Raw genomic sequence first — 10850 nt, 5'->3', positions numbered from 1 at the left:
CTAAAAGATGATTTCATGATACCAAGCTCACATATCCATATTGTGCATCTCGAGGGTCAGGTAATCACCCTGAACCATATTGTTGTCTACCGGTTTCAGCAGATCTTGTACCCTTTCCGCTTTCTTCAGGACAATTCTCTTTGTGGGTCTAAATGAGTCAAGCATAACCAGCCAAATCCCAGCCACAAGCCCCAAATTTGTAACGGTTTGAGAGGCCACCCTCAACACAGGGAGTTCCCTCCCCCTCCAATCCAGGTGTCACACAATGAATGGTTTAAAGTCAGTTCTTTATTCAGTCCTATTTCTGATGCATATCTTACCCCTTGGATCCCTCCCCCTGAGCTACCAATGAGCCATGAACCAGGCTGGTGTACAGGAAATAAGTATTTATTTGGATGAAAGGTAATAGAAAATCACAGTAAAATGTCACACACCACTTTATCCGTGGCAGAACACAATAAACTTCTCTCTACATAAATAACTCACACAATTTGATTGGGAACACTTAAATCACAATATTTTACTTTATACAAATTTCAAAATAAATGATCAACACTGGTCTCTGGATGGCATCACTTTACATTTGTAATGCTGTGCAATTCCGGTTTTCCTGCCCGCTTAAAAGGCTAGCAGTAAATAAACACAGGGTGATTTAGCAGTGGGTTTTTCAGATCCCCTGCTCCCACCTACTTTTTTCTGTGTTGGGGAAGTTGGACAGAAAAATTGAGATGATTTAAGAATTTGGGCTTTCAGACCGTCCTCCACTTAAAGGCCTGTCATGCACCGTCTAGAGCCATTTCCATGCCCAGAGCTGCCTTTAGAGACCGCAGGTCTAGGAACCTTGATTTTTCGACACCCTACGGGCCACATTTCTTTTGCAGTTGTAAACAGTTGAAATGCACAAACCAGACTGTTATTGGGGGAAGACACTTGTGAATTTTGGCCATTGTCCTTGGCTGAAATGAACTCACATACTGCATTTTCTAAATTCAGCCTTTATTCTTTGACACCCTGTGTGTTTTACTGATCAGAGTTCACTTTGCTTTTGTGCTGAAACTGCAGGGCTGTTTCTTTAAGTCGTTAACACAATATACTTTTAATTATTTGCTGTTTGATTTTCTGCTGAAAAGTGGGTCAGAATTGTCACAGTACACCCCCCTTTGATGGGTGGCTGTTTCAGTAAAATCAATTCATGAATTTATTTCTCAGCCCATAATGTGATGTGGTTTTGCAATCTGCACTCGGATTACATTTTTGTGTTAACCTTCTCTGAATTTCCGTTGCAGAAAAACACCTGTATAGTCAGCCTAAATAGGTCTCATTTTTCAGCGTGCAGGTTTCTGAATCGCTGGCAGTTCGGTTTCCCAGTGTTTCCTTCAGTTACATTGGTTTGGGACCTTTGATACTATGTCAAGACTCGGAGGCTCATGTTATATTCAAACTTCTCTTTACTCACTCGAGCAGCAATGTAACCAACAACATGAAAAACAAATAAATCAACAAAACTACAAATCCCGTTTTTCATAGGTTGTTAAATCACGTGACCAAATCATACAATACGCTACTCCTGTCCTCTATAACAATAACTGTCCCCGTAGTCCTTCCTCTTTCTTTGCTGCTCAAGTAGCCGAGATAAGTGCCATATATTTTACTTTTATGTGTATTGCTAATGGGAATGCTAATGATGTTATATATATATAATTGTGCTTAGCTTAGGCGGTGCGCGCGTGTAGGGAAAGTGTAGGAGACACGTGACGCGTTTGAGTGACGGGCGGAGCATATCCGCAGGAGAGGACGCGACGGGACTTTTCGTTCTGGCATAATTTTTGCCTCTTTAGGGGGCACTAACAACGGAAGTTGGCAACGGCGCGACGGGACTCTTGCGGGAAGCAGCTTTCTGTGTGTGTCAGGAATGGATCTGATTCTATGTCAATTACAGATCGGAAAGGATCTATTGTTTGACAGCATTCTGCTGCTGTATCTCAGTGAGAAGAGCAGTAGCTCTGTTCAGAGCCGTGGGCGCCATCTGGTGGTGAAAAGAGGTACCGCAGGCTCAAATTGAATCTGATGCCTTAAAGGACGGGCTCAGCCCAGGTAAAGTTGTATAGATCCCTCATTGTTCTGCCTGCTGGGGAGGAGGCATTAAAGAGATTGTTCCATCTCATTGACGGGCTCAGTACCAAGTAAAACTGCCAACACATACGAGACTCGCCAGGCTACACAGTACTATATATCTTGATGGGAGCAGCCCAAGCAAACTGCAAATACATTTATTTAAGGCACTACATAACATGAGTGATTACTCAAAAGAATCTGAAGGTCCTCACGTAAGCGGCCTGCATATTGGTGAGGCAGTCCAAAGAATGGAGAGTGCCGAGAGGTCCCGTGGAGAGAGGGACATTTTGCGAGGCCTGGCTGCCTTGTCGCAAGGCAAGGCACACAGGAGAAAAGGGGGAAGTAAACATAAAACCCGCAGGGACTGTAGCGCCCAGATCCCCCCCCCCCGGGTTCACCCCTCAGATCCAACTCAGGGGAGAGGGGGGGTGGAAAGGAAGGCAAGGTCTCATGAGAGGCGAGTCATGAGCTCAAGCGAGTCGGATGACGAGTACTGCAGGAGTAGTTCAAGATCTGAGGAATTAATTTCATCGGAACCTCAGACCGCCCCCAGAAGAGGATGAATGCCAGCCTAAAAGTAAAAGAGATAGGAGGGAAGAGGAAGACTCTTTCAAAGATGAGTTTGATCCTGACGACCTTGTGCATCCAAGGTCCAATGAGTGGGACCCTCCGGAAAAAATTGCGGAGTACATCAGGAGACGGTTGAGGGCACCGCTGAGTAAGCAAGCAAGATCCAAACTGAAAGCGGAGTGCCCGAGACCGAGGGTTCTGGACGGGGTAGCTGAGATCCCGGAGATCGATGACCGGATCCTCACATTCCTGGGCAGATATGGCAGGGACGTGAAGAGGGGCATTGACAGGTCCTGGCGGTCCTACCAGGATAAATTGCTGGACATGTTGGGGCCGATTACAAGAATCTGGCAGCTGGCGGAAGAAGCAAAAGCTAAGAAGGAGCCCATGGACCCGGACATTGTAGCTGGTTGGGCTCAGAGGACCTTCTGTCTGTTGGGTAACGCTAATACGGCGTTAGCCACGGAGCGGAGGAGGTCCATTCTAATGAAACTGGACACCATGCTGGGTGAAATGGCGATATCAGAACAGGCGATGGCAGCAAAAGGGCAAGCTGTTTGGAGACCTGTTTATTAAGGACATGGCGAAGTTCGCCAGTACATATGTCTCAATTGATAGAGCTCAATCTCCTTAGAAGAAAATATTTGGCTTAAAGGTTTTTGACAGGGCTGGAGGAGGAAAGGGCCGCTCGTCCAGCCGTGGCCAGTATAGAGACTCCTATAGAGACAGAGCTACTTGGAATCAAGAAGATCGAAGATCCAACCCCTTCTTCCCTTCTAGGGGAAGAGGCAGGGGTAGAGGTTGGAGGAGCAATAACAGGCAACAGCACCAGAATAATTCAGGTGAGAGAAGTAAGATCGGTAGAAAGGTTGGATGTGAGTATTCCTCACGTAGGAGGGAGAGTGAAGCTGCATGTAGGAAAATGGGAGGAGTTGTCCTCAGATGCATGGGTAAAACAGACTGTGCGAGGTTTACAGTTGGAATTCTGGCAAGAACCATATCAGGTGGTGCTGCCGAGGCAAATGAGGTTCAGCAAAGAAGACGAGGAGCTTCTAGACAAGGGGGTAGAGTTACTCAAGTTTCGTAAGCAATCTGTTTTTAGTGAAAAGATTAAACAAGGTAAGGTCGGTGATAAACCTAAAAGGTTTAAATTACTTCTAGTGTACAGGCACTTCAAGATGGAAGGGATTCATCTTTTAAGAGATGTCCTCCAGAAGGGAGATTGGTTGGCAAGGATAGATCTCAGAGATGCATATTTAACGATTCCGATTCAGGCAGATCAGAGAAGGCTATTACAGTTTGTATGGAAGGGACAGAAGTGGGAGTTCAAATGTCTTCCGTTTGGGCTGGTGTCAGCGCCATGGTGTTTCACCAAGCTATTGAGACCAGTGGTAAGATATCTGAGAGAGCAGGGAATCAGGATGATCATCTATCTGGACGATATCTGTCTGATGTGTCAGGACAAGGGGATTCTAGTAGAGCAGGTTCGGATAACCACTGTTTTGTTGCAACAACTGGAGTTTTTGATAAACTGAGAGAAGTCAGAACTAGAGCCAGTGCAGGAGATGGAATTCCTGGGATTCAGCTTAGAGACAACACAAGGTATTCTCAAGCTTCCATTAGACAAGGTGAATTCAGTAAAAAAGGAGATCACAAGAGTATGATGACGAAGCGAGAGATTTCATTGAGGGAAATGGCGAGACTGGTAGGCCATCTGTCATCATCAATTCAGGCAATATTCCCAGGGCCTCTGCATTACAGAGCGTTGCAGAGGCTGAAGATAGATCATCTCAGGAGAGGTCTATCTTACGAACAGAAAGTGGTGATATCGCAGAAAGCGAGATTGGAACTGGAATGGTGGTACTACCACATGGATGCATGGAATGGCAGGGCGATATTTGGCTCATCATCGGACCTGGTGATCGAGTCGGACGCCAGTCGATGGGGATGGGGAGCCAGATGTGGAGACCAATCGACAGGGGAGAGATGGTCTAGCGAGGAGCTGGGTCTCCACATCAATTGCCCGGAGCTTCTGGCGAGATCCTTCGCGGTTCGGTGTTGAACCCGGGAAGGAGTGAAAGCTACCATTATGTTGAAGATGGACAATGTTTCGGCAGTCAGATATATAAATTGACTGGGCGGAACAAGATCGAAAAGGCTGACGGAGATGGCCAAGCAGTTTGACAGATATGTCTCCGAAAGGGAATAAGCGTGAGAGCAGAGCATCTGCCAGGGGATCTCAATCTGGTAGCAGATTCGAATTCGAGATACTTGAGGGACTCCAGCGATTGGCAGCTGCACGACTCAGTATTTCAGGAGATCATGCGTCGCAGGGGTCCGTGTCAGACAGATCTGTTCGCATCCAGGCCGAACAGGAAGATCTCCAGGTTTTACAGCTGGAGACCGGATCCGGAAGCGATAGCGACAGATGCATTTCTCCAGGTTTGGGGACCAGCAAGAGAATACGCTTTCAATTCCGTTTTCCATGATAGCGCGCACAGTGGCGCATGTCAGGCGACAAGAAGCCACAGTGATTCTAATAACACCACACTGGAGAGATCAGGCTTGGTTTCCGGATCTTCTGGAGTTGTCTTACGAGGCTCCAATTCGGTTACTAGACAGAGAGGACATATTGTTAAATCCAGCAGGAGAGACTCACCCGCTGGTGAGGACAGGGAATTTGAGCCTCATAGCTTGGGCGATTTCAGGGAAAATTGGTCTAAGTCAGGACTTTCAGGGACAGCTCAAGAATTTATTAGTCATGGGCCCTGGCTACAGGGAAGGCCTATAGAGTGGCATGGAGTAAATGGAGTGATTGGTGTATGGAGAGAAAGGTTGATCCCGTACGTACAGATGTAGTTCACATAGTGAATTTTTTACCAGCACAAGCGGCGCAGGCGAAGGCTTACAGGACCATTAATAATTATAGCTCAGCGATATCGGCAGGTCATGTGTACATTGAGAGTAAGCCGGTAGGCGAACACCCTTTAGTATGTAGGCGCCTGAAAGGAATCAGATGTATGAGACCACCCACACCTAAATATTCTCATTTGTGGGATGTGAGTGTGGTATTGAAGATGTTTGAGGCTTGGCCAGATAATGAGTATTTGTCAAGTCAAGCGCTGTGGGCTAGGCTAGCTACTCTGTTGTGTTTGATTTCATGTAAGAGAGTGTCTGATGTGAAAGCTTTAGAGGTAAACAGGAAATCCTTTTCACCGGCAGGAGTAGTATTTTATGTAGAGAAGAGAACAAAGACAAACATTAAATCGTTTGAGTACATGGCCTTTCCGGGGAAACCCAAATTGTGTCCAGTTAGATGCCTGAAAGTGTATGAAGAAAGAGCGAATAGGGTGAAACCTGATGAGAAATACCAATTGCTGATGGCTATTAGGAAACCTTTTAAAGCGGTAGCAGCAGCCACTTTGTCTAGATGGTTAAGGTGGTGCATGGCAGAGGCAGATATAGATGTAAGGCAGTTTGGGGCACAATCCACAAGGGGTGCTATGACATCGTCTGCTTTTATGGCAGGAGCCCGTCCAGAAGATATTTTGAGGGCGGCAGATTGGTCTAATGAAGAGACGTTTAAGAATTTTTATTTTAGACCGGTAGAACAAATAGCGTTGTTGGTGCTAAGTAAGCTTTAAACGTGAATAATCTGAGTCTCCGAGTCTTGACATAGAATACAGATTTTCCATACATTTGTTACAGAAAGTCATGATTCTATTAAAGACTCGGAGGCGAAAGATTATTCCACCCAATTTCAATTGCTACAATGATATGTGCATATATGATATCTGGATAATGCTATGAAGTTGTATTGGATATGGTGATGTTATTGTTATGCGATTGCCCACCCGTTCATGATGAGATTGGTAATGGTTTTTACTCGTTTCAGGGACGGAGCAGAAAACAACGCCTTGAGAAGGAAAGAAGGGGAAGTTAAGTCGTCTACCGGTTGGGGCGCGAGTTTGTTCAGCTAAAGAAAGAGGAAGGAATATGGGGACAGTTATTGTTATAGAGGACAGGAGTAGCGTATTGGATGATTGGGTCACGTGATTTAACAACCTATGAAAAACTGACTAGAAATGTAATGAGTTTTGTTGGGATTTGTAGTTTTGTTGGTTTATTTGTTTTTCATGTTGTTGGTTATATTGCTGCTCGAGTGAGTAAAGAGAAGTTTAGGCATAATCTTTCGCCTCCGAGTCTTTAATAGAATCATGACTTTCTGTAAGGAATGTATGGAAAATCTGTATTACACCCGACATAGGAGACCTACCTGTCCGGATGTGCCTGTTTTTTGATTGGGATCACTGCTAGTTTAGTAGTAGTGTGGGGCTCAGCAGGCACTTTAGCTACTACTCATCCCTGTACTACTGCAGAGCTGTAGTCATTTCAATGATAAAAGTAGAAAAAGCACCCATTGGAAATTACCTTCTGGAACTTCCCCATTATAATATATGCCCTATACAGCTGCAAGGGACACATTTTCTCAACTAGGCAGGGGGCTCACAAACTTTTGAAATGGTGCCACATACTCCTTCAGCTGCTCTCATCTTCCCAGAACCTGGGTTTCACAGGCAGGGAACGCTCTCCCAAGTAGAGGGCTACAGCAGAGCAGCATTTCTCCCAGCTATTACTTTCACAGACAGGGTATGATGTCCCATTTGTGGGGCTATCCAAGATCAGCAGTTCTACTAAAGCTTGCAGACCCCACCCAGGTAGATCATGCTCTCCTAGGCAGGCAGTCAGTAACTCTCACACAAGAAGTTCCCCCAAGGCAATGGTAGTGCTTGAAGGAAAATAAGAAATCAAGGAGGGTCCTTGCTAGTTGGGGCACTGCCTTATGGCTTAAGCACTCTAACTACAAAGCCTTTAAAATAAGTGTGGCTTATAAATGAGTGGTTGGGTTTTCATACCTGGCATGAAAGGGAGTACACTCTATTTTAGAAGGTGTGTTAAATCTAAAATAACCAGCTGAAAAAGATAAAATAAAAAAATATTCAAATACATAAAAGGAAATGAAAATAGGTCAATGAAGTTCGAGTAGCTCCTTTCTTTTATATTTCCTTTTCAGGGTACGAAAAACCAAATAATCCAATTCCGAAGTGTCTGGGACCAATGATATGAATATAGAAATGGGTGACAGTGACATCTACTGGAGAAGAACAGAATTGTCATTCCTCGTCTTTTCGTTGATTTTTAAACGAGAGCATCGGGGCACGGAGCATGATTTCGGACCCTGCCCGCGCCCCCCACCCTCGGAGGGGAGAGAATGGCGTCTCTCTGTTCCCGGAAGTTCGCGCCGGAGCTGTGACCTGTAGTAACCCAGCGCGCGTCTCCTCGCAGAGGTGAACGACCGCCAATAAGCCTCATTCACAGGCTCTCCCGTTGCATCAGCGGCCGCCTGCTTTCCTGCAGAGCGACGCCCCCTGGTAGAGTCACCACATCACCCTATCTCCTAGCAACACCCACACAACCCTGGCGGCCAGGCCCGGAACACCCCTGAACCGCCGCCCCCGCCGTCCCGTGCCCCCTCACCCCCTGAACACCCGCTTCACGTGCATGCACCGCCACCTGCCAGCCATTCACCGCTGGCCGCATGGAGCCCGGCCTGACCACGCCCTAACCCCGCCCCGGTGCTCACTGATAACGCTGCTCCCTGGCGCCCCCTCTGCCCAAACAGCAGCAGCGTTTAAGTACAGAGATGCATATGTTGCGCCCCACCTGCTCATGCTGGGCGTATTCCAATGCACCCCCGCCCCCATACGATAGATAGAGGGATCATAAACATATATAGCTAAAGACAATGGCTGATGCATAGCAATCGATTTTTTTAGTCGCCAGCTCTGTCTTCACAAACACAGTGCAATTCCGTCCAGTATTTTATGGAGATTAGACTACGGATTGATTTTGCCCCTTCCTAAACACAGACTGGATGGGTGTATGTATTGATCGATAAGGCCACTACATCCGTCAGGATTACTTGGGGGGAGGGTCGATGCTTATAACAAGAACTTATAAGAGTGGAGAGTGAACAGGATGGTACCATTTGATGTGGGGGGGTAGATGGACTGGGGACGGTGTAGCCTGGGGAAGAGTTATGCAGCTCTTTGCAGTTATCTGTGCATGCACATTTCTTTACACGGGATTCTGAAATATTTGCACTGGGAGAAATATGAACATGTCTGATGGACTGCGTGGCTACCTCATGTCTCATCCTAAAACCCCCCACTGGAAGAGCACCCCTGGAGGTACCTGGCACCTCCTTGAGATGCTCAGGTGTAAATAGGATTCGCAAGAATTTTCTCCAGTTTTGGGGTTTGAAAATCCAGGATAAGGCAGCAGGTGCACATCTGAGATTCCCCGCGGGCATCTCCTGATCCGCTCCAGTGCAAACCTTTCAGAAGAAGGCCCAGATAGTTGCAATAGAGTTCCTTCGAGGGGACTCTGGGATTTGGCAGGCAAACAGATGCCACTGGAGGGGTCTGGTGATGGCCGGTGGCAGTGTTATTGATATTGTGTGGTTAGGGAGGCCTAGTGGTAGGGAGTATGAAGGGTTAAGGAGAAGAAATTGGAGGCAGCAAAAGGAGGCCAAGGAACTGAGCAGCTTGAAGGTGCTTGTTATGGGGAGTGAAGTGAGGCCGAGTTACCCAGGTGGAGGTAAGGGGGGGATGCAGTGTAGCCCATGGATGGATTTGAATACCAGTAGGAGGAATTGTAAGAGGTTCCGCAGAGAGCCTCCTCACATGCAGACCCTGGGCAGCAGGAGGAGAGGAGTGCGGTAGGTTGTGGAGACTGCCAGTTGCATGGTTATCTTTTCTGTTGAGGGGAGATCCAGAAGGGGGCTAGAACAGTCATAAAGAGGACTGAGTGCAAGTGTGGCAATGAGGGATTTACTAGAGCAGGTTGTGCGGTGCGGAAAGATCTGGAAAATACTCATTTCGTTTAACTGTCAGATTTGGTGGTAGTGGAGATGACATATTGAAGCCAGTGATTGAAGTGAGCGGGAACGGTCAGGAGCTGTGTTCTACTGCTTTTATTTTATGTTTACCATTCCTCTACTTTTTACGACCATATTCACCATTCTATACAGGGTATTTGTGCTTTCATGGCTCTGTGCAAGTGTGACGTCGTAATAGGAGCCTTAGCTACTAGTCACTTAGACTATTGCAATGCCCTGGCCACAGCACCTTGTCACATGCTGCACTAGGCTTCCGCCTACCCTCTTCCCTGCTGAGGCCACAGTTCCACTTCTTGTTTTGGTACACTTCTACCGCTGATTGAAGCTTTAGTTCCCAGTCATAATGTATCCCTAGAGGTTGTGACCCTTGCTTGCTGGATGGAGAGGGGAAATCCTGGGCTAAGGCTTTTAGGAAGGGCCGGAAGGCTTGTGGCACTAGAAGTTTATTGGTGAATGATGTCCTTCTTGGATACGGTGAGCAGTGTGCGATGGTCTCAGGCCACAAGGATATGCGTGAAGGGCAGGCCGTGGCTTTCTGAGCCGGTGTCTGTACTGAACTTGGTGCATGTGTGCATATCAGTATCTGTACTCAAGTTTGTATCTGTCCCTGTGTGCATGTTTGTGTCTGTTGATGTGCAGGTCAGTATGAGCGCTCAGGCCAGCCGTCTGCCTCTGTGTGCATGCCAGTGTGTAAAGTGTGAATGAGTGTCTTTGCAGAACCAGCCTCTGTGCTCGTAGCAGTGTGAGAGTTAGGGCCTGTCTGTGTTCAAGTGAATTTATGAACATTGACACTGTGTTCGAATCAGTGTATGTGCTAATGTATTTATGGTGTTTTTCTCCCCGTGATGTCGCGCCTTGAAACACTTGCATATAGGCGCGTTATAAATGCCATATCATATATCATATCCTATCTTATCTGTCACCTAGCGGTTAATCCAGAGAGTTTTTAGGCATAAGCAGGAGGAAGGAAAGACATTGGTGACTAATTAGGTGTGATCAATTTGGTGATTGACGTATTGCTAGAGGGAGCAGAGGACGCTTTCTGTGGTGTGTCCAATTCGGCTACTGGGGAGTTGGTAACGTTTGAGAGGTATGGGGAGGTGAGACCTGGTTGGCAGATGTGTATGCTAATCACTCACTGAGCATTTTCTGGGGCTAGAGTCTGTCCTACTCGGCTGTCATCGCACTCCGTGTCTCCTGGCCA

The sequence above is a fragment of the Ambystoma mexicanum genome, chromosome 3q (genome assembly GCF_040938575.1).
Source record: "Ambystoma mexicanum isolate Mex_15411 chromosome 3q, UKY_AmexF1_1, whole genome shotgun sequence".
NCBI classification, from domain to species: Eukaryota; Metazoa; Chordata; class Amphibia; order Caudata; family Ambystomatidae; genus Ambystoma; species Ambystoma mexicanum.
Note: the sequence above shows the minus strand (reverse complement) of the source record.